The sequence below is a fragment of the Dicentrarchus labrax genome, unplaced genomic scaffold (genome assembly GCF_905237075.1).
Source record: "Dicentrarchus labrax unplaced genomic scaffold, dlabrax2021, whole genome shotgun sequence".
NCBI classification, from domain to species: Eukaryota; Metazoa; Chordata; class Actinopteri; family Moronidae; genus Dicentrarchus; species Dicentrarchus labrax.
This window is the reverse complement of record NW_026136716.1, coordinates 3,438,066-3,465,861: the sequence shown is the minus strand read 5'-3', so window position 1 is coordinate 3,465,861 and position 27,796 is coordinate 3,438,066. Positions and strand designations below refer to the sequence as shown.

General features: G+C 42.3%; 1 long non-coding RNA gene across 2 annotated transcripts in view; it reads right to left on the bottom strand.

The window, feature by feature from the left end:
* Positions 1 to 22,116, bottom strand: part of LOC127378925 (uncharacterized) — a 64,556-nt gene extending 42,440 nt beyond the window's left edge. Inside the window, exons 1-3 of one of the 2 annotated variants that reach the window (XR_007888218.1) lie at positions 21,716 to 22,116; positions 20,407 to 20,528; positions 3,999 to 4,230 (exon numbers count right to left, since the gene is read on the bottom strand). This is a non-coding gene — a long non-coding RNA (uncharacterized LOC127378925). Of the gene's footprint in view, positions 1 to 3,998; positions 4,231 to 13,980; positions 14,138 to 20,406; positions 20,529 to 21,715 lie in introns of those variants that run through there. The other variant, XR_007888217.1, reaches the window with a different exon arrangement.
* Between the last annotated feature and the right edge of the window lie 5,680 nt (positions 22,117 to 27,796).

Here is a 27,796-nt window from a genome sequence, read left to right as displayed (position 1 = left end):
TCTCTGCATCTCGACGTTTCACCAAAAGCTCAAGCAGGCAGGGTCTGGTTAGAAGGCACTTCGACATGAAGGGACACCAAGGACATATTTAAATTGTCCTCCAGTTTCACATCAGCAGCTTAATTCCAATTTTCTCCTTGTAGTCCCTGTAGGCCGTGTCAGTGCCACGGAGCTACAATACAGAGGTGTGTGACACATTTTCATCTTCATTCAAAGAAAACTCAATGACTCCGATTTAATTTGCTTAGTTACATCCTCCCGGCGCGGCCTCCATTGTTTCTCCCGATGTGTCAGGGCGACATCCTCGGCGGAAAGCGCTGTCACCGTCAAAGCACGGCGCCCCGGCGGGTCGAGACCCCACCAGCGCCGCACCTTATTGTCTGTCCTCACCTTTGTCTCTTTGTGCCTTTATGGACTGACACATCGGAGGGTCGCTCAGACGTGACCCGCTCCAGCCCGTCAGGGGAAACACCGCTCAACAAACGCGGCTCCCAAAGGAAGTCGTAAGGGGGGGGAGATGCAGGGGAAGCATATCAAACAAGGAGAGGTGAGCGCCCGTGACACTTCCAGCAGCTGAACTGCAGCTGCTTTAAAAAGGAAAATAATGAGATCCTCAGTCTCCAACACACTTGTTTCATGTTGAATTTGATTTGATGAGTCTGTGTGAGCTTTATCCTGCTGCCTCTCACAGTTCAGGATGATGTTGCTCGTCTGGAAGAGGCCTGGTTTACTCTCTCAGACCAGAGCTTCTCAAGCTGCCTATTCAGGGCTCCCAGGGACTTCCCTTGTCAGCTTGTTTGATTGTCGAGTTTGAGGAGATAGCTGTGTTCATACTACCGGATCAGGTGAAAATAAACTGATATATTTATACATATAAACATTGCTGTCACTGTAAATGGGAATATGTGGTTGGTAATTGGGCCACAGAAGACAAGAGAATAATGTTTTTTTTCCTAGTTTTTAACATCAACAAGAAGAAAAGTTTCAAATGCTGAGTACTTGACATTTCTGTATGTAATATAGTCTAACCTGCACACATTAAGAGGCTCAAGGTATTGGCAGATTTTAAAATACGGTATGAATTTCTGCCCTAAATAGCCAATCTCAGGTATGGCAGCATTTATTGTGATATTCTACAGTTTGATTGCTTTTTCGTTTCCCTATAAGTATTAACACTAGAAAGGCCAGAGCATTAAATTGACAGCTGAATTTATATTCAGCTTTTCAAATATTTCTATGTGACTCAATAGGAAGCTAGGTTAATGTCAAGATTTCTGAGCTGTTCAAAATCCTACTAGAAAATACATTTTGATCCTTTGTTGGAGCCCTCCGTCTGTAGGTCAGATGGTACAATATTTTAAGATGCATTCTTCTTTCTGTATCCAAAACTGAAAACTTAACTTTACAACTGCAGCACAAACTAGGCCAAAGACAACAGTCCCTTCAGCTTTTCACTGAAGTAAATTTTGTCCCGAGCGTTTTTAGGATCAGTACTGGGGCCTCGCTCGTCACACCCATCAACTCTGATATGCTGACAATCCCCTCATTAATTTGAACGGTGCAGCCGGGTTTGAAACACGAGAACCCTTCAACCATTTCCCTAATGGTCTGCGAGCCGGCCGACCCGGGCGCAGCCGAGTGCTCGCCTCCGTGGCGGAGCAGGGATGGTGTTAGAGGTCCTTTCACTGCGAGCTGAGCAGCCATGATGGCTAACCACCACACCAGAGGCCCCTTTGTTTCTCTTTTTTCTCACCCCAACACTTTACAAACAGCTAAGCCTGTCACAGTCCGACATCAAGGTTCAGTGGTCTGTCAACATTTACCAGCAGATAAAGACAGAGAGGGGAACATTCTCAACCCTGGAGAGCACATCGCTCCATCCGCAGAGTGTGTGTTTCAGAGAGAAAGTGTGTGTGAAAAGATACAGAGCGAGTACTTATGTGTCTTTTCTCAGTGACAGCAGCCAAACAGAAAACACTCATGCGGGGAGGAAGACGGCGCAAGTACATTAGAGCGCCCTGCCGCCTCCCTGCCTGCCCGTCGATGAAAAGTGACGATGGAAAGCTCTGACAAATAGGACCGGATCCCGCCTCCCCTGGGCTCAAAGCGAGCTGCATCTCGTTCTGCGGCCTGTGGGGCTTTTTCTCTGTTTTAAAAGAGGGAAGGGCTATCACAAGCTTCGCCTGCTTAGATGTGTTGAGACAAGAAGCTGGGGCAAAGATTTAAGAATCGGTTCTGAGACGCCCATCGAGGACGCCCGGACTAACAAACAACGAGGGGATTTGACAGAACAAAACAAGCCGGCGCTCTTTGAAACAGTCGGGTTGTGAGGACGCAGCACCGAGGGGGTTTTCATTTATTTCCAACTAATGATCTACCTACAAGAATTTATATATTTTCACTTTCACTGTGAAATTTGTTTGCTAATTGGGCCACAGATGACGAAGAGCTCTACAAAGTTTGTCTGAAGTTAGTCAAGCAAAATACAAATATTTGATTCAAACAGCGCACTTTACAGCGGCACCCTGCCGTCAAGGTTCAAAGAATAATTCAACTGCTCATAATTAGGTCGGACTGAATGAAGGTACACGGTAAAATGTGATACTTCATTGATCACTACAAGGGAGAATCTCCTCAGAGATCAGATTGAGCTCGAGTGTGTCCTGATGCAAATAGTTTAATTTACAACAAAGAAAAAAAAGAAAATCAACATACATATTGTTTGTATGTACTGGATCCACCAGAAAACATTAAATAATTCTGAATCATTACACAGAATGTGTAGATTATTGTAATAATATGATCAACATACTCTATATATGGTGTAATATGTTGTCTAATACCTCAATGTGTAGCATATACTGTCTGTGACTATAAACATTTCTGGAAGGTAATACTGAATTCATTTTTAAATGTTCTATAATCCATTATTAGTTGCATTTAAAACAATACTGTTGGATTTTTAATATATGATAACTAAATTATTAAATAATAATATTTTTAATCTATACAGTTAAAAAAACTCTAATCTGACAGCATCTCAAGCTGAGAAAATGCCATGAACTGAACAAAAGCAAATCTGCTTCATATGACGACCAAGCAGATTTGATGTAAATAAGACTGGATGACAGCTTTAATAATAAAGTGACAGTTCTGCATTTTACAACACTGACGACTCTTTGTGCTTAACACATTTCTTATGTTTTACTGTTGAAGTGGGGAATACAAAACTACACTGGTTATTTTTAAACAAACTTTGTACTGTTCTTTTAAAGAGAAATTAAAAGTTAACTTTCACCCTTCTTTGTGCCACCCACAGTTTGCGCTGTGTATTCTGCTGTGTACTCGATGTATTCAAGCTGTTGGTTAGGTTGTTTAGTCCACATGTACTGTATCACTCTAAAATATGTCCGCTTGTTTTGAAGAAACATGAGATTAAATGATCATTAATGTCTGATTAGGTCTTATTTACCCTCACTGAGCAGTTTAGAGAATGAATGGATGAAGCATTATCACATGAACTATGATACACAATAAACAGACCCTCTAATGGCCTTACTCCTTCATTTTACATTGCAATGGTTTAGATTATAACTAAATCTGCCAGATTGCTTTACGGAGGATGAGAAAGGATGACAGGGACAAATGTTTATGTCGGGGGCGAGGGGACAGATAGCAACAGGGCTGATGGGTACTGTGGTCTTAAATATATAATATAAAATAATAATATAAACACTACTTTTAGCACGAAGAGGTGGCTTTTTTTTACATATCTCACCTTAAACTCAGCCACTTGTTATTCGGTGTGATTCTGCTCACGTATCATGATTAATTTCACCATTATGCGTTGACGTTTTTTAACAGTTTAAAGATTTTTTAAATAATTGGCTTCATTATAATCTCAACACGTCTTCAATGTGCAGCATTTTTGTGTAAATTACGGCAGTTAACAATCTTTTGTTTCCTAAATGTCACAGTGAAACTCTTCAGACACTTACTGTACTCGGAGGAGGCATGTGAGGTGCAGGTCACATGATCCAAGTAGTCTTCGCCATCATCTTCTGGTTTCCACAGATGTGTCACCTGTCGGTGCGATTACAATCGTCCGCAGGCTAGACGATGCGGCCTGACTGCAGAAGACAAAAAGGCATCCGTCATCGCCGGTTTGCTGCGGTGTCGCGGTCGCTTCGATGTCACGGAGCTGACGTGACCGAGGCCTGGTTCGTCTCCCTGCAGCGAGAACAAGACAGGAAAAGAAGGCGGAGAATATCAGGGGTGGTTAATTATTTACTCAAATATCCAGGTTGAGCATTTTACATTTGGAAGAGCTCATTTAACTCTGCTACCTTACATTTGTCCCAGGTCAGATTCATTCAAATTCATACCACCTACAGAACCATTTTACAAGAGTAAATATGAATTACAAAAGGATCTGAGACATACCACAATCTTCTAAAATTAGAGAATTCAGTATATAAGATTAAATATTTCAGTCTCAAAACAATACAATTCTATGCAAATCAGTCTCATCTCATACTAACATTTATGGACAGCACTAAATCTAATTCTATGTAAATCTATGGTTGCCCTTGACACACCTCTACAGTAACTGACAACACATAATCCAGCATGCTTCTTTATAAAAGGTCACTGGAGTAAAGGGACCTTAAAGACTGTTGTTGACTGATACGTGTGGTTTTCTGCCTTACTGTAGGTGGCGGTTTTTGTGTGCAATGATCGCCTGAATGCCACTTCAAAAAAAGGTATTTGGTCACTATTATAAAAAAGGGTTTTATCTGTCTTTGCAGTTGATATTTCCCTCATATGGTCACACTGTCAGCAGCATAATTCAGTGTAGGAGATTGAGTGTATCCTTCCCAGCCGCTGTCTGAGCAGCTCAGTCAGCTGAACTCTGCTGGAATGTGATGGAGGAACCAGGTTGGGTTTCACGAGCAGGTGTCTGTTGTTTTTCTCCTTCGTGTTTCTCACACTGTTACACCACCTGTTCTCATCTCCACTCCTTCCCAGGTTTTTTCCCCCCCTCTCTGTGAAGGGCTGTACAGACCTCAGACGACAGGATGCACATACATTGAGCTTTGAATTTTACTGTATCAGGTGAAATTGTATTAGAAGAAGTGTAGAAATATTATCAAACGACATGTTTACCGAGTGATTTTTCCACCTTTTAGAAGATCATTTACTTCTTGCATCATCTTTTCTCAGTATATGTAGGACAGGGATGAGTTTTACAATGTACACAAGCACAAAAAAGCAATAAAAGCTCTGACTAAAACAGCTTTGGGAAATTGGAAATCTAAATGGGATGCTGTGATGCATACGATGACTTTGGGACATCCAGGTTTACATCAAGCCCGTTCACTCTCTTCTGCTAATAAAAACTCTTTAGGTAAAGCAGACTGCTACCTCCCTGATCACCATTATTTTGCAAAGAAAACAACAAATACAAGACCTTTAATATGGCTGACCAAAATTGAGATCCTAAAGATTATGTAAAAGTGCAGGAGTTGTCTTGAACTACTCAAATGCAGTGCAGCACATTGCCGACACTCCAACATGCTTCTAATTTAGTTACTAGTTATTATTTCCCTGCTCTGGACCAAAGGAGATACTTCTTGGAGAGAGAGAGTTTCAGGTCATGACAGAAGATGGAGGGGTGGGAGCGGAGTGGAAGAGGGAGGCAGGAAGAGAAAAAAAAGCATTTGTGATTGTCGGCGTGTCCGCCAGTGTTTCCCCTCTTTGCCCCGACACACTTTTCCATGTTGCGGGTGCGGCGTTGCACTTGTCAATGTATTTGTTCAAGCAACTCGGCCGTAGGTCCCTGCGAGGGCTGTGCACCGCTGCCTCCTCTCTCCCCCACGTCTCTTTTTAAAAAAGCTGTGGCTCTTGCTTGAATGCTCTCTGTGTCCATGCCCAGTGCCCTAATCCAGGGCCTGCTCTTCCTCTAAGCAGGGAGTTAACTTAATCCCTCTCATTTAGGCAGCTGCACTGCCGGGGAACTATGGGAAAAAAAAAAAGTTATAACTCTGTGACAGACACTTTCAGCTGTTGTGACGGCACCTCCCCGATTCAGCTGCCTTAACATGCAACTCTCACTCTCAGCCCGGTATTTTAATTTGGCTGTGAATAATGCATGGCGGGCTGTGAGCATGGAAGACATAGAGGGAGGTATGCATGGCTGGGGTGATAGCTGTGTGACTGAAGACAGTCAGTGTAAAGCAGGGCGAGCTGTAAAACACTGACTGGCATCTATGTGCAGAATGAGCTGACTGCCAACAGTAAATATGCTGTGAATGTAAATGGTCATTCCCAAAGACACCAACAGACATCAGTGTGACAGAGAGTTTAACTGGAAGAGTTTAAACGCCCCCCGTGATGTGACTGATCGCCAAAATAAGAGGAAAGTGAGAGTTGTTAATGCAGGAGGTCAAAGACCTTAACTCAACAGAATATACTGAAACGTCTTGGATAGCAACTAATGCCAAGTTTGATCTTAGAATAGTCGGTCTTTCATTTTTTAACTAGCCAAATGATCGTTTAGTCTATAAAGAGTGAAAGAATAATAAAAAAAGAGCCCAATGTGAAAACTTCCAATTGCTTATTTAGTATGGCCAACAATCTAAAACGCCCAAACTAGCAGCAAAAGCAGCAAATCCTCTCATTAGCAATGTGCAATCAACTAATCATTTAATATTTAATGCAAACAACCAGAAAGTGATCATTTTGCATGTCGAATATTTTAATGTGATGTATCATGGCCAAAAAATGTCAAAAATGGGCAATATATGAATATGCTTTTCATCTGAGTCAGAGCACCAGATTAAAAGGCACCCAGTGGAGTTTTGACCTACAGTAGGTGGTGGTACTAATGTGCCACAAATGCATCAAACAGCGACACCAATGTAAACAATGCACATTGACACATTGCAAGTTTAAAATCGGCACGTTTGTCTACAAGAATAATTCACAGGGTTTCATCAGTAAACCTCTGTAAATGTATAGCTGTATATTATAGCTGATAAAAGCCACACACAATAACAGTTGGCATGAAATACACCAGGTTTTCTAATGCTTTGCAGGACTTGTTCACAGAAGCAGAAAGCATAAAGTCTCTTTCCTATGAAACAACTTCACACCTCTGCACTGCACTTTGCAAAGATTCTCATTAAAATGGCCAGCGGGGGTCAGAAAACACAATTTACAATTTTCTGTAAACATCTGAGCTACTTATCCGTGAAAATTCCAACCTCACAAAACATTTCAGAGGGCGTCAACACCGGTCAGGATGCCTAGCTGCCTCCTTTATCCTTCGCCCACATCTGGCACTTCCAGCCTGCTGAACATTTGTAATGGGCCTCGATTAGAGCGCAGGACAGATACGGTAATAAGCCCTGGAACCTTGTCAAGAGAGAGGTCAAATCAGAAGACAAATAAATAGGAAATTGCTCCCTGCGAGCCTTCTCACTGTCACCCTTTGCTTGTTACCTTGAGCACTAAAAAGGTATTTATCTGACTCCCGCCCCGCTGTTTAAACAGGCGTCAGTGCTGCTCTGCGGGGCTTAATTGCAATCCGGTCTCAGGAGTTCACTTGGTGAAGTGCAGGTGCGGCGTCCAAGAAAAATAATTGAACAAACAATTATAATGTGAGTTCCCACACTGCCGGTTAAAGACAGAGCAGCTACAGGCTTTTGTACTGTTTAGCTTCCCTCCAGTCCAAAATATATCACTGCAGGGGTGTTGAAATGCTGCAAAGATCTATGCTTGACTTGTGTGTATTCTGGCAGTGAGGCTCTTGACAGTACCGTCCCTCCGCCCTGGGAAAGAATCTGCACCGTCCCTGCACACATCGCAAGACATTCACAGCCTCTCCTGGTGTCTTTCCGTCCAGAAAAACAAAAGGCAGAGTTCCTGTCGGCTGCACCTCGTTCACCGTCGCTGGCAGGAAACAAGCGCCACCTCGGGACATCAACACGCCTCTGGCCTCAGTGCTTCGTTGGTGGAAAAGATCCCGAACCCAAACATGCAGCGGAGACCCGACCGGCCCTTTGAGGTGCTCGTCACTCCTCGGAGCTCTTTGTTTTCGGCTCGTCCCATTGTTCCTCAGACGGGGAAATGTTTTTGTTAGATGACAAACGGTACGTCTTCACTGTCACTGGATTATTTTTACAGGGCAGATCCAGCGGGAAAGAGCTGGTGGAAAATGTTGAGCTTTACGAAAACATCACTAAGTCATAACAGGAGTTGATCATTCTTGTCTAAATTGTGAAGATTTTTGTTTTTCTGCAGATACCAAAATAATACTGAATGACTCGTTAAGTCAATATGTCAAAATGAAGACCTCAGTATCCTCATTTATGTCTTAGCTGGTACCATTTACACACTTCAGAGGCGCTGATTTTATACCTCTGGACAGAGTCAGGCTATCCACTTCCCACTTCAGTCTTGTTGCTAAGCTAACAGTCTGCTGGCCATAGGTTAAAAATGTACAGTACAGACAAGAAAGTGGTATCAATCTTCTCATCCGACGCTCAGCGAGAAAGCGAAATCGCTCTGTGATAAAGAAAATGTATTTAGAAGTAGCCTATTAATGATTAATTCCCCTCATGAATCATGCCACATGGCTCCTACAGCTTTCATTAGCATCTGTATCAATATTGGTGATTCTGACCTTGGTGTTTCTAGGTATCAGATCAAAACCAAGCTCACTTTTTTCTCTCACTCATCATCATTAATGCCTTTAGGGTGTCCAAAACTGTGGGCAGGCTTATTCCCCTGCTTTCAAACTGTGGCTTTTTATGCATCTTTGCCTTTAAATGTGGTTGAAGCTACCTGAAGTTTCCAATAGTGACCACATTAACATTTCTAAGACACTTTCTATAGAAACTCTTCTATCTTCTTTTGCTGATCCATGAACGACTTTACTTGTGCCTTTGATTCTCTCTTTCACAAACATGTTTGCGAGCAAGAAAAAGTTTAAAAACTCACTTTTTGAACATTTCTGAAGATATCAGCTCTCTGGAGGCCCTAACTTTTTAAACAGCAAACATTTTAGACGGCACATTTTCTTGCTTTTTTGCCACATTTTCAGCAAGGAACACCAGGTTATGTGTTCAAACTGTTTTGGAAGCAAACCCTTCAGATGAATCTTCAAGTTTGCATTTGCTCAATCAATCTGATTTCTACTCCACCGGCCTCCCCGAGGAATTCTTCTTCCATGCAGGAGGACTTCAGTTATGGCTGTTTCAGCTCTCCGTCTTCCTCTCCTCCTCTTTTTCTCTTTGCGCCGTTCTTCCAGAGATGCGTAGTTGTTGGCAGTGCTTATGTAATAACAGATGGAAGATAGAAATTAACACGTCTTGCCTCTCTCGTTATTCTCCTCTCTCCATTTATTTTTAATGCTGCAAGCACGAGCGTCTCTCTCTCCCTCCCTCCCTCTCTCTCTCTCTCTCTCCCTCTGTCTCTCGCCGTGTGTGTGTGTTTGTGTGTGTGACCCCGGCAGGCCAGCAGCACCTGTCAGGAGTGTATCCACCGTGGTTGCGTGCCTAATTAGCACACAAGGAATTTGGTGGCACGAAGCACGCAGCATCGGTGGGAAGAAAAGAGTGTGGGGTGCAATTAGGATTTGTTGGCATGTACAGAACACAGTGAAGAATCAAACGAGGAGGAGGAAGAGGAGGAGGAGGAGGAAGAGGAGGAGAGGTTGGGGTGTGTTGGTGTGGGAGTGGAGAGTTGCATGTGTGGCCTGATGCTACTCCGCTAGTTTTTTTTCCTCGCTGTAAAAGATGGCAGAGAAGTGTTTGAATACCGAAAAAACTGTTGCAGATTTGACTTCTGCTTGAATTCGAAATAAAAGATGCTCTTTACTGAAATTTCACATAACTTGATCTGCACATGACACGAACAAAAGACCGCCCTTGAATGAACCAGAAACAAAAAGTATCTTATGAAATGTGGGTTGTTAATAATTTACTGGGTATTTAATTTACTGGTAGCTAACTGCAACGGGCAAAAATAAGCTCAGCTTAAAAATGGCCAGTGTTTTACACTTTGGTTTTTGATATAGATATAACATGCTAATTAGTTCCTGTCTTTATGCTAAGCTAACTGGCTGCAGCCTGCACAGACTGTGGTATCAATCTCCTAATCCGACTCTTAGCAACGTGAATAAGCGTATTTCCCAAAGGTCGAACTATTCCTGTAAGTTTGCTTCCAACCATGAAGCTAATCATCACTCAAAAGTGTCTCATTTTCTTACAGGCCAACAGAAAGAGTTCGTACATCATCTCCGAAAACGCTAATAAGTCAGAGTTTTTACAACAGTCCATCAAGTCTGCATTTGTAAAGGTTAATACGCTGTTAATAGATGGATTTGGTCCAGATGGCCTGCAGCGTTTCACTGCAGTGAAGTGGTTGTGACCTCAACCTGGACTCACTGCCATTTACTCAATGTTGCCTTAGTTAGAGAGCAGATCTGAATCCTCATGTCTTCATTTATGTTGCACAAACTAACTCCAGCACCAGTTGTGTTTTTGTTCATTTATGACCCCATCACTTTGCAAGGATAGAACGCACACACTTACATTACATGTGGCAACATCATGTCATCCGAAAACACAGACACAACAGAGACTGCTGAAGCTTTCCTCATCTGCATTTCAACATCATGCCCTGCACACAGGATCTGTTCACTGCAGTCTGTCGACCTTCCTCTAAAAGCACGCCGCCTCCACGCTCACAGGTTTCCACTTAAACCCCTCCGCTTAAAAAACACAGATCTCATGTGGATCTGACCCTGCATTTCATTTTCTGCTGCCAACCAGTATTTGCAAAAAAAAAAAAAAGTAAAGTTTAAGAGGATTTTTGAAATAAGGAAAGAAGAAGAAATAACAGATAAAGAATTCATAGGTTACATTTTTTAGTGTCGAGATGATGCCGCCACAAAAGGATCCGATGCCATCAACTCCCATGGACTTTGTTCAAGCGTTGATTGGTCATTACAGCGTCAAAGTGTGAACATCTGAGCGCTTGAGGAAGAGCAAAAAGAGGAGGATGGCAGCTGTGGGAAGCGATTGTGTCGACATTTAACTTTGTGTCCACCATATGATTTATTTATCAACACGACGGCCGTTTTCATGGTTAGATTGGGGCGACGGGGGGGCTGCTGGGAAGTTGAAAAGAGTAAAGGGAGCTACAAGGAGCAGACGTGACCTCAGTTTGACGAGAGGGAATCAAAAAGATCACGATAGCTCTTGTGCCCACAACACTGAAAGGGAACAAATGGCTCTTTAATATTTCCATGCGTACCAAAAGGAAGAAAAAAACATAAGAACGGTGATGAATAAAACAAAAAGAAGCAACAAGAAAGGGCTGCAGCGGCAGCGTCTCTGTGAAGCAGAGAGGAAATATGCTGCATGTCAAGCGCCGTCGTCTTTTTATCTAATGGGTGCGGCGGCTGTAATGCATCCATGTGGCCCTCACTTTAATAATTGAACAGACATCGGGGCGGCACCTGCTGGGAGCCCAAATCATCGTCGCGGCTTTGAAAAAAAGGAAAACGCTGTGACATTACGGCATCAGGCATGGCAACGCAGCGCGGCAAAATACAGACAGAGGGGAAGAGGAAAAGAAGGAAAAAAAAGGATGCATTCGAGGCGGTGAACATGGCCTGGGGCTACAGAGTAATGAGCACATCTCCACGGAGGCTGCCACGGATTCACTATTTGAAAATTGTTTCTTGTCTTAATAAATCCTAAATGTGTAATTTACTTGTGAAAGAGGAACAACAAAGCAGCTGACATTGCCCTCTCGCTGTCTCTTCCTCTTTAAAATGATAGAAATCACACTGGCCGAGGTGTGTCGACGTTTCCTCAGGTGTAGACGCGGCACCCTCAGATCTCCTTACCCCCCCCACCCGCCCTCCCAACCATCCCCCCTCGTCTCATGTTCCCCAAATTGCAAAGTCATTGAAATTCTTGGTCTGCTTTTGCAGGAATTATAAAACCGTCTGAATCAATTACAACATCAATCGGGCTGAAATCTGCGGCCGATGAATATGTATAAAAGTACACACATACGGCTAATTAAACAAGGCCGTCAGAAATCACTTCAGACAGGTCGTGCAAACGCACAGTGAGCATACATTAACCAGCAGGAAGTTCAGGCTAAGAGACAGCTGATGCAGGGAACTGAATGCTGAATGAATGTATATGTAAATTCTGTCTACTCAAAACAAGTTGAACAGTTTGTTTTTTTTCACTTGTTCCACACAAAAATTAAGTGCAAAATGCTGTTTGACTTTTTATTCTAGATGGGTTTGAATAAATAAATAAATGGCCTTCGAGCAGTTGTGTAGTTTCCTAAATGTGCCCTGTTTTGAGATCATTTGGAGCCGATGTTGCCAGATCAGCATTACAGAGGTGACAGTATATGTTCGAGGTTAATCAAGGCACCAAAAAATGCACCAAAATCACAATAATTGGCCACAAAAGCCAACATATGTGTTCCAAGGACCCCACTAACAGTTAAACCCAGCGTGGGTATCAGGCAGTAGTGGAAGAAGATCCTACACTCCAGGTAGATAGTCCCATGGTTCCCAACTTAGGGGTCGGACCCCCTCTAAAGAGTCCCAAGACAAATCTGAGGGGTCGTGATATAATTTAGCAACCGGTGAGAAAGCAGCATGAAACGGAAATTACAAGTTAAGTACAACTACTCCAAAACTGTCGAAGAACTTGAGTATATGTATTTAGTTACTTGTCAGTGTAGAACCGCATTGTAAATTACAGCCTGATAGCAAAATATCAACCAATAACCAAACATATAAACACTATTAACATTTATTATACGAATCATTTGGATTAAAAAAGAAAAAGACAATAGAACAATACGGAAAATATATACCAGGCCAATAATGACCCGATCTGACAGATGTGGGGCGTCGAGAATGAAAGGGAAAGTCAAGAACAACAATTTGTTGTGTTATCCTATGCTGTGTGTCACAGAGGAAGACAAGCAATACTGCCCCACAACGCCTCAACAGAACATCAGAATTTGTCTTCTCCTGCCTGTTTGACAACATCCGACGTCTGTCCTACACTCGTTTACCTTCGTACATCTCACAGACTGCGGATGAAAGAGTTCGGTAGGAACTGAAAGCTTCTTTATCACCTAATTTGACGAGATGATAATCTGGAAAGACGTAAATGTCATGTTGTTTAATTCTGGAATAAAATGGTCTAACACGCAGAGCATTTTCATAAAGAGTGCCTAAAGTAGGTTTTGTTTTTTTTAACTGTTTGCTGTGGTATGTGATGTTTTGCATTGTTTTCTATCAGTAACAGCTGTTTATAGTCTCTTTCTTTACCAATATCGCTCAGTTCAGTTTCACCACAACAATGTGCTTAAAATCAGCTTCGAAAAAAAAAAAAAAAAAACAATGATGCAGATTCAGAGGAATCTACACACAGCCCACAGTGTCTTCACACACAGAGCGGAGGAAGTCTTTAAAACTCAGGAGTGAGTATCACAGCTCAAAGATGCATTCCTCTGTCCCATATGATCGATTAAGTAAGTTTTATTGCTTTAATGTTCCAATAAAACCACATTATTCTTGCCATACAGGTCACTGCTGCAGACACACTCCCCCCCCCCACATCAGCCCGAGCTCCTGCACAGCTGTTTGTTTTTAGCAATCAGCTAATAACGTAGCTGCTCGGTGCTAATCACAGTCACACGACGTTTAAAAGCGAATTATAATAAAAGTCCTAAAGTTTGACCGTTTCTCATTTCACACGTAGCTATATCGTTACCTTCAGGACACATTTATGAAGTGGATTTACACTCACACCCACGCAGTTTATATTTACTGCCCCTCAATATCATCGTGTGCGCCACACGCCAACACCAAGTTTACTAACAAACAGTAAAACAAACAAACAACAACATAAACAGGGAAAAACTTACAGCTACGACGTTTGAAGTCGGGTCACGGACAGTCGGTATCGATCCAGTATCGATCCTGAACTGCTACTGGTTCTAATGGATAAAAGAAGTCCGCAGTAAAATCCACAAACACACTGTTGGCTCTACCTGAACGACAACAACAACAATGGCAGACAGGGGAGGACTCACCTGTTGGTTCCCAACCTGGGGGTCGGGGGTCCCACTGTAGGTCGCCAAAGACAACTTACACACTTAAATACACACATTATTACAGAAACGTATTGCATTCACTTGGAATTTTATTTTTTGGTTTGTTTTTCTGAATATTTTTTTTCCGTTTTGTTTAGTTTAGAGAGCATTTGAAACAAAAGACGCATTCATTTCTTTATTCACTTTTTTTGAATAATTTTTCTGAGTAATTTTTTTTCTGAATTATCGAGATACTTCCAACTCCCTCGAGAACCTCCAACCTGCAAGTGACTCCTGCCCACACATACATGCCCCATCTTCAGCTATCAAGTCCTCAGGTGTCTGCGTATAGTGGACAAACTAATGATAATACCATCTATATGACTTAAAGACAGGACTATCTCCCAGTGTCTTAAACCCAGATCAGAGTAAAACTTGATTGAACTAAACAAGCCGGTCATGTTTGTCTCTCAATAAAGGAATTAATGCATCTATTGTTTCAAAAGCTCTCTAAACTCAGAAAAACAGAAAAAAAATGCAATGCAATACGTTTCTGTAATTGAGAGCTCGATTTAAAGGAAACAAACATAACCGGCTTGTTTAGTTCAATCAAGTTTTACTTTGATCTGGGTTTAAGACACTGGGAGATAGTCCTGTCTTTAAGTCATATAGATGGTATTATCATTAGTTTGTCGACTCTGAGGACGTTGTAGTCAGGGAGTCAGTTGCAGGTTGGAGGTTCTCGCGGGAGTTCGAAGTATCTCGATAACTCAGGAAAATAATTACTCAGAAAAACAGAAAAACATATTAAAAAAAAACAAACCAAAAAATAAATTACTCAGAAAAAGGTTTGAGGTACTGACAGAGCCTTCCCTCTCTGATCAACAGCCTCATCCTGCATTATAACAAAGAGCTAATCGCACAATGGCAAGTGTCAGGGAGAAGAAAACATTACATTTGTCACATAAAAAGCCTATTCAATGATGTTTAATAAAAATATATTGTATAAAAAAGTTCAGAAAAATATCAGAAAAAGCCATCTCTGCTCAAAATTCATCCAAATCTTTCGTTTGACACAAACTTCCTGCAGTTATTGTGTTTACTATTCATTGTGCAGTTTATTAGTTGTATCTATATTGAACATTATATGAAATATCCAAAAAACATGTCACTGAGTCAGAGGTCATCAGCTGACTCAGTTATTAAAAAAGCAAGTGGTCCCTGACCTCGCCTATGGTGGTGCTGAATACAAACAAATACATAAGTGTTACCCAGTGCTTCCCTTTGACGTGTACTTGTCAGATCTTATATTTAATGCATAACAATAACAGTACAGAACAACAGATGAACTGAACACTTAACCCGAATAATGAACGCAATAACTGCAGGAAGTTTGTGTCAAACAAACGATTTGGATGAATTTTGAGCTGATTATTCACATCAGAGACAATTTAGGAACTTTGTATATCATTCTCTCTGTATTATGTGTTCTTTTTTATTTTTATTTTTTACAATTATAGATTTAGAAATAACTAGATACACTACTGTATACATATTAAAAAAGTTAACCCTTAAAACCAAACCCCCATGAAGCTTTGGCAACCCCTAGTGGGGGTCAGGACCCCTGGATTGTGTGCTAGATACTCATCTTAAACCCCCTTCAGACATGCACCTCTTTACAATAATCTGACTACAATTTAACATGTCGGTATCATGTTTGAATAAGCACTTGAACTTAAGTCATGACGGCAATCTTACGTACCTTCTCAGATCAGATCAGAATATAAAAAACGTTTTTCCCTTTGTAGTGACTTACAATAATAATCTGTCTGTAATTTTTCATGAATTTCCAATGTTTCTTCATTCCAACTAAGTGGATGAATATGTGATAGCCATGCTTTACATGAAGCACACTCTCTAATAACGTTAAATGATGAAACTGACAGGAAAATGTATCAGCGGATTCCCAGTGTAATGGCAGATGTTGGTTAGGTCTTGGTATAAGAGCAAAATGCTAAATAGTGGACTGCAGTGAAAAAGGCTGGGCTAAAGTTGTCTGAGCATTTGCCCTCTTTGGCTGAGCTGCCCCTCTGGAGGAAAAGAAACAGTTTTTTTGCTGTAGTGGCATAAATAAGTAGAAGCCAATAATTGCTATACATTTGACACATTTGCATCACGTTGCTCAATATTTCTTTACATCTGGGATCTCAAACTGCCGGCCCAGGGTCCATTTCCGGCCCTCCATCCCCCTCCCTCCGGCCCACGACAGGATGCTGGTCAAAAGATCATTATTTTTTTGTATTTTGTAAGGTCAGAAAGGTAAGAAGACATTAGTTGTTTTTTGTTAAGTAGGATGTTCGTGATGGAAATATTTTCAGATTATTGTGCTTTCTTGCAGTACTTAAACGTTAAATGTTAAGCAACATCAAGAAACTACATCTACAATAATGTGTTAACTTACAGTGTGCAGTAATTTACAAAATAGTTTTTTGGTTAATTAAATTACCATATTTTACATAATTGCAGTACATTGTGATCGGTGACACCTAAAATCTGGGACGGGGTCTGTCTGTCTGTGCATGTCCCTGATAGTGATAGTTTTGTCAGATTGCTCTGAATCCGCTCACACACTCAGGTACTGATATTAGACTGTAGAACATACACGTCATCTGAATTTGACTCTCCAAATAAAAAGATTTTGAAGTTCATCTAAGAATAGTTGTTGCAGCCAGTGAGTCGCCAAAAGACGTTGATGATGAGGCTGCAGATAAGTTAATGCCAAAAACTGCGTCTCCACTTTCTGATTCAGACTGATCAGATAAACATGTTGCCTCGTGTACTTGCCTCCAACGCTTGAAAATGTTCACATCGGATAAAAATCTTCTCACTTTAACTCCCTGTCTCCGTTTCACTTGACACAAAGTTACCCGAGCATCTCGACAGTGGAGGAGTTTTATCTTTTTTTTTTGTGAGTTCTCCTCCTCGGCCAGTTGTCCCCGGGCCGCTGCAGTCTCTGCCCTTGTCTCCCATCCTGATATGTGCTGCTCGTACAGCTGAGGAAAGGAAGGGAGAGGGGGTAGAAGAGCCCAGCCAAGAGGCCCCGGGGCCACGGCCCTCTCTGGACCCCCAACCCCGGGTCACTGAGCACCTCGGGTCAGCCACTCAGCCTCCTTGTGAGGGAAATCGCCCGGCTACCGGATTGAGGAGGAGGCTCCCCCCGGTGTCTTGTGTAATCAACATTTAGAGAACAGCTGGAAGGAGAAGGAGGAGGAGGAGGAGGAGGAGAAGGGTGGTGTGTTTGTTGTGCACATGTGTGTTTTCTCACGTTGGATAGATCTGATCCGTCGAATGTGTGCTTTGGTGTGTACGTGTAAACGGCTACTACAGCGTTAACAAGTGTAGATATGAGCTTGTGAACTACATCATTTTGTGTGTGTGTGTGTGTGTGTGTGTGTGTGTGTGGTCGGTGTGTATTCCCTGCTGGCCCTCAGTGCTCAGAGCGGGTTCAGTGTCGGGGTCTTTGCCTGCAAATAAAACTCCTCCTCTGGGTGCCAACGTGCTCGTCTTTGGGTAGAAGTGTCAAAGCGAGGAATTTCAGATTTGCAGAAGAAACATACAAGTCGGTATGGTGGTATTTAGAGTTTGTAACTAGTATCAAAGAGTGACTGAAAGTTATATCAGCGATAATTAAATTGATAAATAACTATATTTGCTTGTAATTTATTAAAAAGGGCCATAGCAGGATTCTTTGAAACATTTGGCTCCTAACACACTGAAGTCACAGCGTTCAATAAAATAAAAGCAACAAGTGCAGAATCTCGCTTAAAAAATTAAGAAGAAACAGCGATTTCTCTAGATTATTTCATCCCACGATCTAAACATACACCCCTTAACCCCCTTCAACACCTCAAATTGAGATAAATATCAATGTAAGGAGCATAAGCATCATCTAAGGCCTCACTTCGTGTTACCTGTCAGTGACTCATCCCGTTCACATTTCTCCTCAACATCAATATACAGCCTAAAGTATAAATAGGTATTATTAGACTTTAGGTAGATGGGTTCATGTCCATAATGAATGTAGAGCAATAGCATTTAATGACACATGCTGTAGAATCTCTGATTTTTGATTATACCTTTCCTACATTTATGGCAGCCATTGATTTCCATTCATTGGCACACAGTATGAAAATCATTAAGAAGGCTCACTACATGCGATACCTGAACCGGGAACTGGCCCATGGAAATCATACCCGAACCAACCAGGCATTCGTTTAAGGATAATTAGACCAAATGCAGCCGATCCAAACAGACCCAAACAGCGAGTGAGCACCAACACTCTAACAGCAGCATGAGGCTCCACCATTAACAAGCAGCCATTAACGAGCAAATACTCTCCCGCCATGATTAAGATGTACCACCTGATCAGAGCTGATAGGAAGTCCACTTGGATCCTGTCAGGTATTAAGGCGTATTGACACACACACCCGAGACCAGTGGCAGGAAAACTGGACCCTCCCAGCCCAGATTAGACTGAATATGACTCCCGACATGGTCACTGCTACAGTCTTTTAATACTGTAACCGGTTTGAATACAGCCACTGACAACAGAGAGCTGACAGTTCCTATTTTGTTTCCGTCCCTGAAATAAAACCAAAGATGGAGCCAGATAACATTTTGCCATATGCATTGTTTGTTTTGGATCTATAAATACTGTAACCGCCTCGGGTACAGTGCTAATGCAAAAGACATCACTGTGTCGCACAACATTCAAATCGACCATCTGACTAATTACAGCAGCGTACGATCAAATCCGGCTCCGGAGAACCTGTGAAGACCCTGAACGTGGCCTCCAGGTCAGGAAGAGGAAGGAAGCAGCCTCTATTGTTGCTGCCAGAAATAATAATTTCAATAATTTTCTATAATTTCCAGCATCTAAACAGAGCAAACCAAGTCAGGAAACAAAGCAGAGGCCCGCCAAGCGCCGCCTCCACCTCCCACAGAAAACACACTCATGGAATCCTATGAGAGCCTCCCCACGGAAAGCGGCTGCCATCTAAAAACAGCCTCTGCAGCTGGCGGCCGCAGCGAGAGGCGTGCTTTCAGTGCTCGCGCCCGCAGTCGCAGTTTACTCCCGCTAAATGTATGGAATCAGGCTCTCGCTAAAAACTACAATTACAGGTGATATACAGATTGAAATCATAGGGGCCGCTTTTTTTGTTGAGGAAAATTGTCCTAATGAGCGGTTTGGCGATTCGTGGGGTGGAAGGGAGGGAGGTTGGTGCTGGTGCTGGAGGAGACTGTGAAAGTCTTTTCTCTTCAAGTGTATGTGCGTGTGTATATGTGTGTGTCGGGGAGGTGTTGGGGGGGCATAAACAGCTGCACCTGCTGCTGCGGCGCACACTGCCACAGTTAATGATATCGGATGATATCATTAGGCAAAGTGCTCATAAACAGATGTTGGAGGCGCTGCCTAAACAGTGTCAGCTGAGCCGGTTTGCATTTCTGTGAACATATTATTTATATAGGGCATTTAAGTTTGTTATGTTAATAACCCCTCTGTTAGCATGCAGGATGTGGCACAGGAAGAATTAAACTGCACTGCAGCAGAGAGTTAAACTGCACCTCAGAGCCTCAGTGAAACCTCTGAGGCTGATCAGAGGTGTGAAGAGCTGACATGAGTTTAGATGAGACTGAAGGCAGCAGGCAGGAGACGAGACAAACGCAGCTGAGTCTAATCCGAGATCCACCTGAACATGTTCTTATGGTGGAAATTAATTTCAATTAACCTTGATTTAACATGGAAATCATCTTATATTAACACACCTAGGCCAGATGAAAGTGAATACCCTGCTGGTTGTTCCAGAGTACTGCAGGTTTGGAAGTTTGCATTGAAGTAAGGTGAGCGGCTCATTTTATGAATGATCTAACACTTTACCAGTTAAAAGGTGCAAGAAATTAGTGGAAGGAATTTGTTTTTAAATGCAATGTTACATTATCTTAATCATGGCTAGCATTATGGTATTCCTTTAATGGTGGTTATATTGTTGTACAGTAATACAGAACTGTACAGCTAAATGTTCCTCATCTGTCTCCTTTATAAAACTTGATTAGGAAGTGCTGGTGCAGGAGCTCGAAACCCTTCAAACAAACAATACCTGTACATTAAACAACTAAGCAGTGGCAGGAAGGGAGACAAGGAGGAAGAAAAGTTGTAGAGCAAAGAGTCGAGTAAACATCCAAAACGAGCCCTCTTACCGTAACAGCATCTGGGTGTCAGCTGAACCTCGGGGAGCCGCACAGCGACAGGGAGCACGGATATCTGGTGCGAGTGGACGCGATGCACCTGCAGCTGCTGCAGTGATCTCTGATCTCTGGCTCTGTGGAAACATTAAAAAGAAATCAGACTGTTGGATTGTTAAAAAACTACAGAAATACACCAAAGTACTGTATTTTAGTACAAATAGCCCCATGGTAGCAGGGCTGGATCTAGAGGAAGATTCATGGGGTGGTCAGAGGGTGGTATGGGGACTTTAAGGAGTGAACAATCACATATATCAATATTTCTTTAAAAAAGACCCAAATTGAGATAAAAAACATTACATTATTGTGGCACTTCAGTAAAGCAGTGGATATTACTGACGGCGGCATTGGAAATCAATACATTGTTTGATTTACAAATCTTCAGATCTTTTTTAAAGCACGTGTCTTTTTCCATTCAACTTAAGCCTTTTGAGTCAGTCCGTCTATGAGTCTCCAACATGTTGAATTACATTAAATGAATGTGATGTAAGTGTGACAGCATTTGACCCCCCATGACCTCCCCTCTAGATCCACCCCTGCTTGGAAGAAACTCTGGTATTGCTTGCTTTTTGAACCAATAACCTTAGAAATTAACCTTCTAACTCTGGAATCCCTCTTGGGGATTTAAGACCTGAACCCTGGCAGGGTTCACGCAGTAGTCTGGGGAATTTAACCTGCATCTCTGAGTCAACAGCTAACAACATTTCACTGCAGAGTTAATCTTGTACACAGCAATTATTTTTCTAATTACTACCTGAAATAAAAAGCAAGAAAGCTGATGTGGCATCAGCTTAAACTTCATCCAACTCATCAGTTCAGTTAAAACTGTGTGTATATGAGTGAGTGTACATCACACTGATACTGGTACAGTGTGTATGTGACAGACAGAGGTAAAAGGACCACCTTGTTTTTATGAACATGAGTTGTTACTTTAAAGGTTTGCAAACAGCAGGGGAACCATAAACACCTCATTAAACTTCTCCTTCCTCTGTTCGAGGCATTTTTTAGACAAAAATTGTTATTTATTTATGCTTGTTATTTATTTATGCTTTATTGGTTTTATCTCTTCTCAGCCTGCCTCACAGCCTCCACCACCTACTGATAGACACCAGTGTGTGAGTGTGTGTGAGTGTGTGTGCAGGTGAGCTCACAGGTGCTGCTGGTTTCCTCACTCCACCTTTGAAGCACATCTCTGGGTTTGTTTTTAACTTTGGGCTTAGGGAGCTGTTTGAACAGAAATGGTGAATGGACGTGTGTTACACACCTTCACTGTGTTTGTGGTTCAGCCAGAACTGCCTAAAGCACCCACGGGACTTCACTGAAAGAAATCCACAAAAACAGTAGCTGTGAAAAATGTCCACCTTCTTCTTCTCTTCATTTTGAACTGGAAGTGGTAACCAACATTTGGGGTGCACTACCGCCACCTTCTGCTCCGGAGTGTGGACTGCAGACTAATTAATCCTCCTCTCTCTCACACCAGCTCCTTCTGCCAACAATTTCAATCTTCCTCAATTCTTCGACTTCCTAAAACGGCTTCAAGCTAAAAGCCATAATCCTTTGTCTTTACTGTAAGGCTTTTAATGTGAAGGATCTACAGGAAGTGTTTAAAAAAAAACATAGTTTAACCTTCTTGAGGAAAATTACAAGTGGTTTAGAAAGTAAATTAGGCATTATCACTGTAATTATTACTAACTCTAAAAAGTATTTACTGTATGTAGATATACTTTGAAAATATTGTATTGTACATTTTTATTATTGTTTGTGTTAAAGGTCCAGTGTGTAACATTTAGGAGGATCTATTGGCTGAAATTGAATAAAATATTCATATTTCATTAGTGTATAATCACCTGAAAATAAGAGTTGTTATGTTTTCTTTACCTTGGAATAAGCCGTGGGTCGCCTTCCATGAAGTCTGCCATGTTTCTACAGTAGCCCAGAACGGACAAACCAAACACTGGCTGCAGATAGGGGAGTGTTCCTGCCCAGTAGGTTTCTCCTTTGTGCTTGGAATAGGAGGGTGAAGCGAGGGAGTTGCAAACCGCAACCACACCGCTAGATGCCTAAATCCTACACACCGGACCTTTAAATGGAACAAATCTTCACTCTTTCTGTTACTGGCACAGTTTTCCACGACGGATGTTTGATACAGCAATAAAATGAAAATATATGATAACAAATTCAAGCAGGAAGTAGCAGGAAAAAACTCCAACAGGCTCAGCCCACCTTGGAGGAGGAGAGCATCAAGCCCCACTTTTAAACAGCACTCATACACGTGTTAACAGATTTATGTAAAAGGTTAACGTCCTTGTGTTATTCTGCTCAGGCGCTGCCATTTTACCCCCCTCCTCCTCCCCACCTCCCCACCTCCCTGGCTGGAAAAAAAAGGGGGAACAGGCGCCCATTTCCCTGCCACCATTATGCTCATTTGTCCTGTCAAGAGAATGACAGGCCGGTTGACTCTTCCCCAGATACGACCATTAGGTAACGCTCTGTCATCTGACAGCGAGGCATTCTGCCGATCCCTAAAAACCCCCTAATTATTTCCTTCGCCAGAGACAGGCGGTGGCGGGTAGGTAATTTTTAACCTTTCACGTGCACCTGGGGAACCCTCCTCCGGGGAGCCAAGGTGCCTGTGTGGCATTCAGTCATCAAAACATGACCTTTTATGGCCGTTCGGAGAGCAGTTGGCACCGGGTGCCACGCGCCGGCTAATGCTAATGTTGATGACTAATTTATGCATCAGCCGGCCGCATCTGCAGCAAGTTTAGGGTAGCAACAATGTGTGATAGAGCGGTGAGAGGGGAGAGGAAGGGAAAGAGAGGAGGGGGGCATCACCGCAGAGCAAGCAGAGGTGAAAGGCATTTTGGGGGAAGGGGTGGGGCTTTTGAGACACCCGGTAGCCTGGCACGACAGGGAATTGAGGGGGCTAATTATGTTGCAGAGAATACATTCGGCGTGACCAGCGAGCCTTTTTAGAATTTGTCGAGCGCAATCTGACTAACGTGGCTGACCTTTACTTTTTTTTTTGCCCAAATTGCGGGAGACCAGAGAGCATGCAAGATGTGTGCATATTCTATGACCTAATTGCCTTTTTTCTAAATGCTGTGCAGCACCTTTTCTCCCCAAGAACGTGGGATGCCACAAATCACATGTGCATTCTGAAGCTTACAGTAGACACAACAGCACATTTACAGTATGTTTACACTCACACACGTTACTACTGCCCCGCTGCTGGAGGCGCTTTTAGCCAGCTTGGCTTATTAAAAGAGGATGAAGAGCATTATCTTCATGAAAAGGCATTTGAACACTTTTACTACTTGCTTTATAGATCACTTAAAAGCCATTCATGAGAATAACTTTGGGCCTGCAAAATCATGAAAAATCCTATTTGCTTGTGTTTGTCCTTCAGCATGGCACTTGCTTCCACTTTTTAGCTCTTTCATAAGGATTATTATAAAATAATGTATTATTATTATTACCAAATATGAAAGATAATGGGGCTTGCTTGCAAACTGACAACCCAAAACGTGTCCTTTATTATTATTTATAAAGTAGTTTGACATTTTGGAAAAAAAATGCGATGAGATGAGAAGATTGATTCCACTCACAGCAAATATGAAGCTCCAGCCAGCAGACAATTAGCTTAGCTTAGCATAAAGACTGGAAACAAAGGGAAACAGCTACCCTGGCTCCCAACCAAAGGTAGCAAAACCCACCTACAAGCACCTTTAAAGATCACCAATTGACACTTTATGACCTATTTGTTTAATCCATACAAGTGGTGTCCCTCTGTTTCCAGTCTTTATGCTACCGGCTGTAGCTTCATATTTACTGTACAGACATGAAAGTGGTATCAAGTTTCTCATGCAACTCTGCAATAAAGTAAACAGGCATAAAATGCTGAACAATTTCAGGCATTAATTACTACCCATTAACCCTAATAGCTGCCTTATTCATTAAAAACAGACTGTGAGTTGTGCATTCAATGCTAATTAAAATTAAAAATCTGTCTCTGGATTAAAAGAAACAATACAGTATGAAGAAAGTAAACATGATTGCCCCTCATGATCACATTTTCCCTTTTTTTCATGTCCATAGCTGAAAATGTAGATGGGTGAGAAGGAGCGAACGCCTCCTGCGCTGTCAGCCTGAGAGCGATGGCGAAGGGGGTGACAGAGACATTTATGTGGGAGCATAAAATAAAAAAGGCCCGGCCTCAGGCTTTATGGTTAGCTGACAAAAACGCTGTATGTTTATAATCTTGACCAAATTCCAGTCCATAAATTGTTATTATCGTGAAGTGTTTCATCGAGCAGACAAATCGCGGTGTTGGGGTGAAGATGAGATGAATTTCACGCAGCAGGAGGAAAAAAGAATCAAGCTAATCAGATCAAAAAGTAAGTGATGGTGCTATTCTGCTTGAAAAACATAATTTGTATGAATCAGGCCGTATGTGCATTTGCAAACATGTCAGGTCTCGTCTGCTCTCTGCTTTTGTATATTCATTCTCAGCCAGAAAAAGAGAGGAAGATGCTGATGAACTCTTTGTTTAGACAAATCAGGAAATTACACTGTCTTATTTTGCCTGGAAAGCAGAATCTTTTTTTTCTCCCCCCCCTTCTGTTGCAGTTGTGTTTCTCAAGTTCTGCAGAAAGGTCATGGCAAAGTGTTTCCCTCGGAGCTACGTAGCGCAATAAAACACAAGTAAACACAAAGCAAGACGGATTCAAGCCGCCGTACGTTCGTGCAGCCATTAGTGATTTATACTCTGTTTCTAATCCCTTGCTCAGGCCGCCCTGCTGCCATTAAGCTTCGAAATTACATGTTCTATCAAGAGCAGCCGCTCTCACCTGAGTATTGGATTACTGAAATAAAATATGAATAATTAATACTGAGAAATAGGTTCCTGGCACCAGGAATGGCTGCAATTTAATAATGAGCATTATGTTTCTTGTGTTTTCTCTCCTTTTCTTTCTCTCCTCCTCCTCCTCCTCCTTCGGTGTCGTTTGATCTTCTCGGGTATCTCTACCAGGGGAGTCAGCGCATCCTCTTCTTCTTCGTTGGTTCTTCCTTGGCTGGGTTGACTCCCCTGGCCACTGGGGCGAGAGACCTTCCTCTCGCCTGTGTTCGTCATCCTTCCTCCTCCTCTTCTTCTTCATCTTGTTTTTTCTTTAATAAGCTGCCGTTAAATAAATTAGAAAATACCCACCCAGGGGTGATCAGACGGCCACAAACCCTTGTCATCTGTCTCCCGGCGCTGCCAGGCAAACGAGAGCAAGGGAGGGAAGGAGAGGAAGAGACGAGGACAGCCAGGATTTCTTCTTCTTCATCTTCTTTCTCTTCTCTGGCTTGGTATTCTGTCAGAGGTGAGAGGGAGGAAGAGCTAGAAGAACAGGCTCGTTTTCGCCCTGCCAGACAACCGAAGGCGATCCGCCATTTGCTGAAAAAAAAAAAAGCTTCCATACATCCATATTTATTTAATGCTGCGAGAGAATACATAAGGAGGAGAGGAAGGAAGGGAAGGAGACAGAGAAAAAAAACTTTGCTACATATGGAGTGCTTCTTACAACTAATCAGCAGACTGTTGGTGATTGGGGCCGCGGGCGCCAGGTTGGCTCCAACCAGAGTTAGCACAGTGCCCAGGTCTTTGCTGCAGGCTGCACAGGTTGGCCTCAACTCTGCTGGGGAGCAGATGGCGAGCCAAAGCTTGTAGTCACACTTACCTTCCCCACTAAATCCCTAATCCCTCCGTGGACGCTCCTCCAAGGCAGGTTTTTGGAGGCAGAAATAGGGGTTACAATCTGGACCGGCGCAGCGCCTGCCAAAACACTCACAACACAGAAATGCAAATTAACTTATTTGTGTTGTCCGCCGGCCAAGGCGCCGCTTCTTTTGCGAGTAATTAAGATACCTTGAAAAATATTTGTAAAAGATCAATAATTTGAAATGGACAAATAACAATGCAGAGAAAGAGAGAGTGGAAGAATAAGCGAGGGGTGTGGACACAGTGTTTTTTAAATTTTTGTTTTCAACACCCATCCCTCCTCTCCATCTGCACGCACCCATCAGCTCTATCACTCCCTCTTTCACCTCCAGATATGAGAAACTAGTCCCTCAGGTGTTGCCGACGTCGACCTTCTGAGGCGTTTGATTACCTCTAATAACTCAGCCATTACAGCCACTGAACCAGACTGGAAACAACCAACTGGACGTCGAACACATACAGAATTTCTGAAGGATGTCCCTTTAAAACCGGCAGCTTGAGGCCGTGCAAAAAAAAAAAAAAAAAAAACAGAAAAAGAAGAAGAAGAAAAAAAAACACAAGCGCCCCCTGAATCAGTAACTGTTAGAGGAGGCGTAGGAGCCTCGATGACACCTTTCAGCTGTGCTTGTTGGCTGGTGCTTAAGCTAAGCGCTAACACACACACACACACACACACACACACACACACACACACGCACACACACACACACACACACACTGTTATTAGCCTGGTGTCAGCAGCACTAAATGGGCTGCAGATGTTAATGCACTGTTTTAGATACAGTGGCAGGAAAAAGAGGCAGAGACGGACCCATTCAGACGCAGAATAACTAAATACAGAGAGAGAAACACATTCATTAGTGAAGAACACACGGTGGATAATAATTCAGAGGTGATGCTTTATAAACAGTGCTGTTTAAACACACTGGGTATGTTTAAAATCTTAAAAACAGACAATGTGTAGGTTCGCCTTATTTTAGCCTCATCTTGTCTCACAGTTTATGAGCTAAGATCTGTGTGTTTAAAACAGTCGGAGTCAGAGGAGGTTTTCTGTGGTTTCAGACGGGCTGGATAGAAGAGCTTTGTATCTGAAAGTTTCATTTCACTGTTGACCTTTATTTATATTGTCTCGCAGGTCTAGTATGCATGAATTAATCTGGAAATTGAGTGATTTTATTTATGTCTATAGTATATTTAGTACAGTGAACTCATTTTGACCACTGGTTAAAGGTAATTTCTATATGTTTTAATGTAGTTTGGGGTATTTTGCATAAACTATTTGACAGGGTCTTTAAAATATCACAGACTTAAAGGTTGGGACCAGTGAATTCTTGAAAATAGCTACTAATTACACTGGCTGTTGATATTTTTTAAAGAGATACTATGGGTTGTTGCCAGTACATGTATTAAAGGGATGGAAAATATCAAAAATATCCTGCAATACTGAACGTTTGTAACTTTTCCAAAGCTTTTAGGGCTATTTATTGCCTTTTTATTTTGACAGAACAGCCAAAGAATGACAGGAAAGTGGGGAGAGAGAGAGAGAGAGAGAGAGAGAGAGAGAGCGGATGATATGCAGCA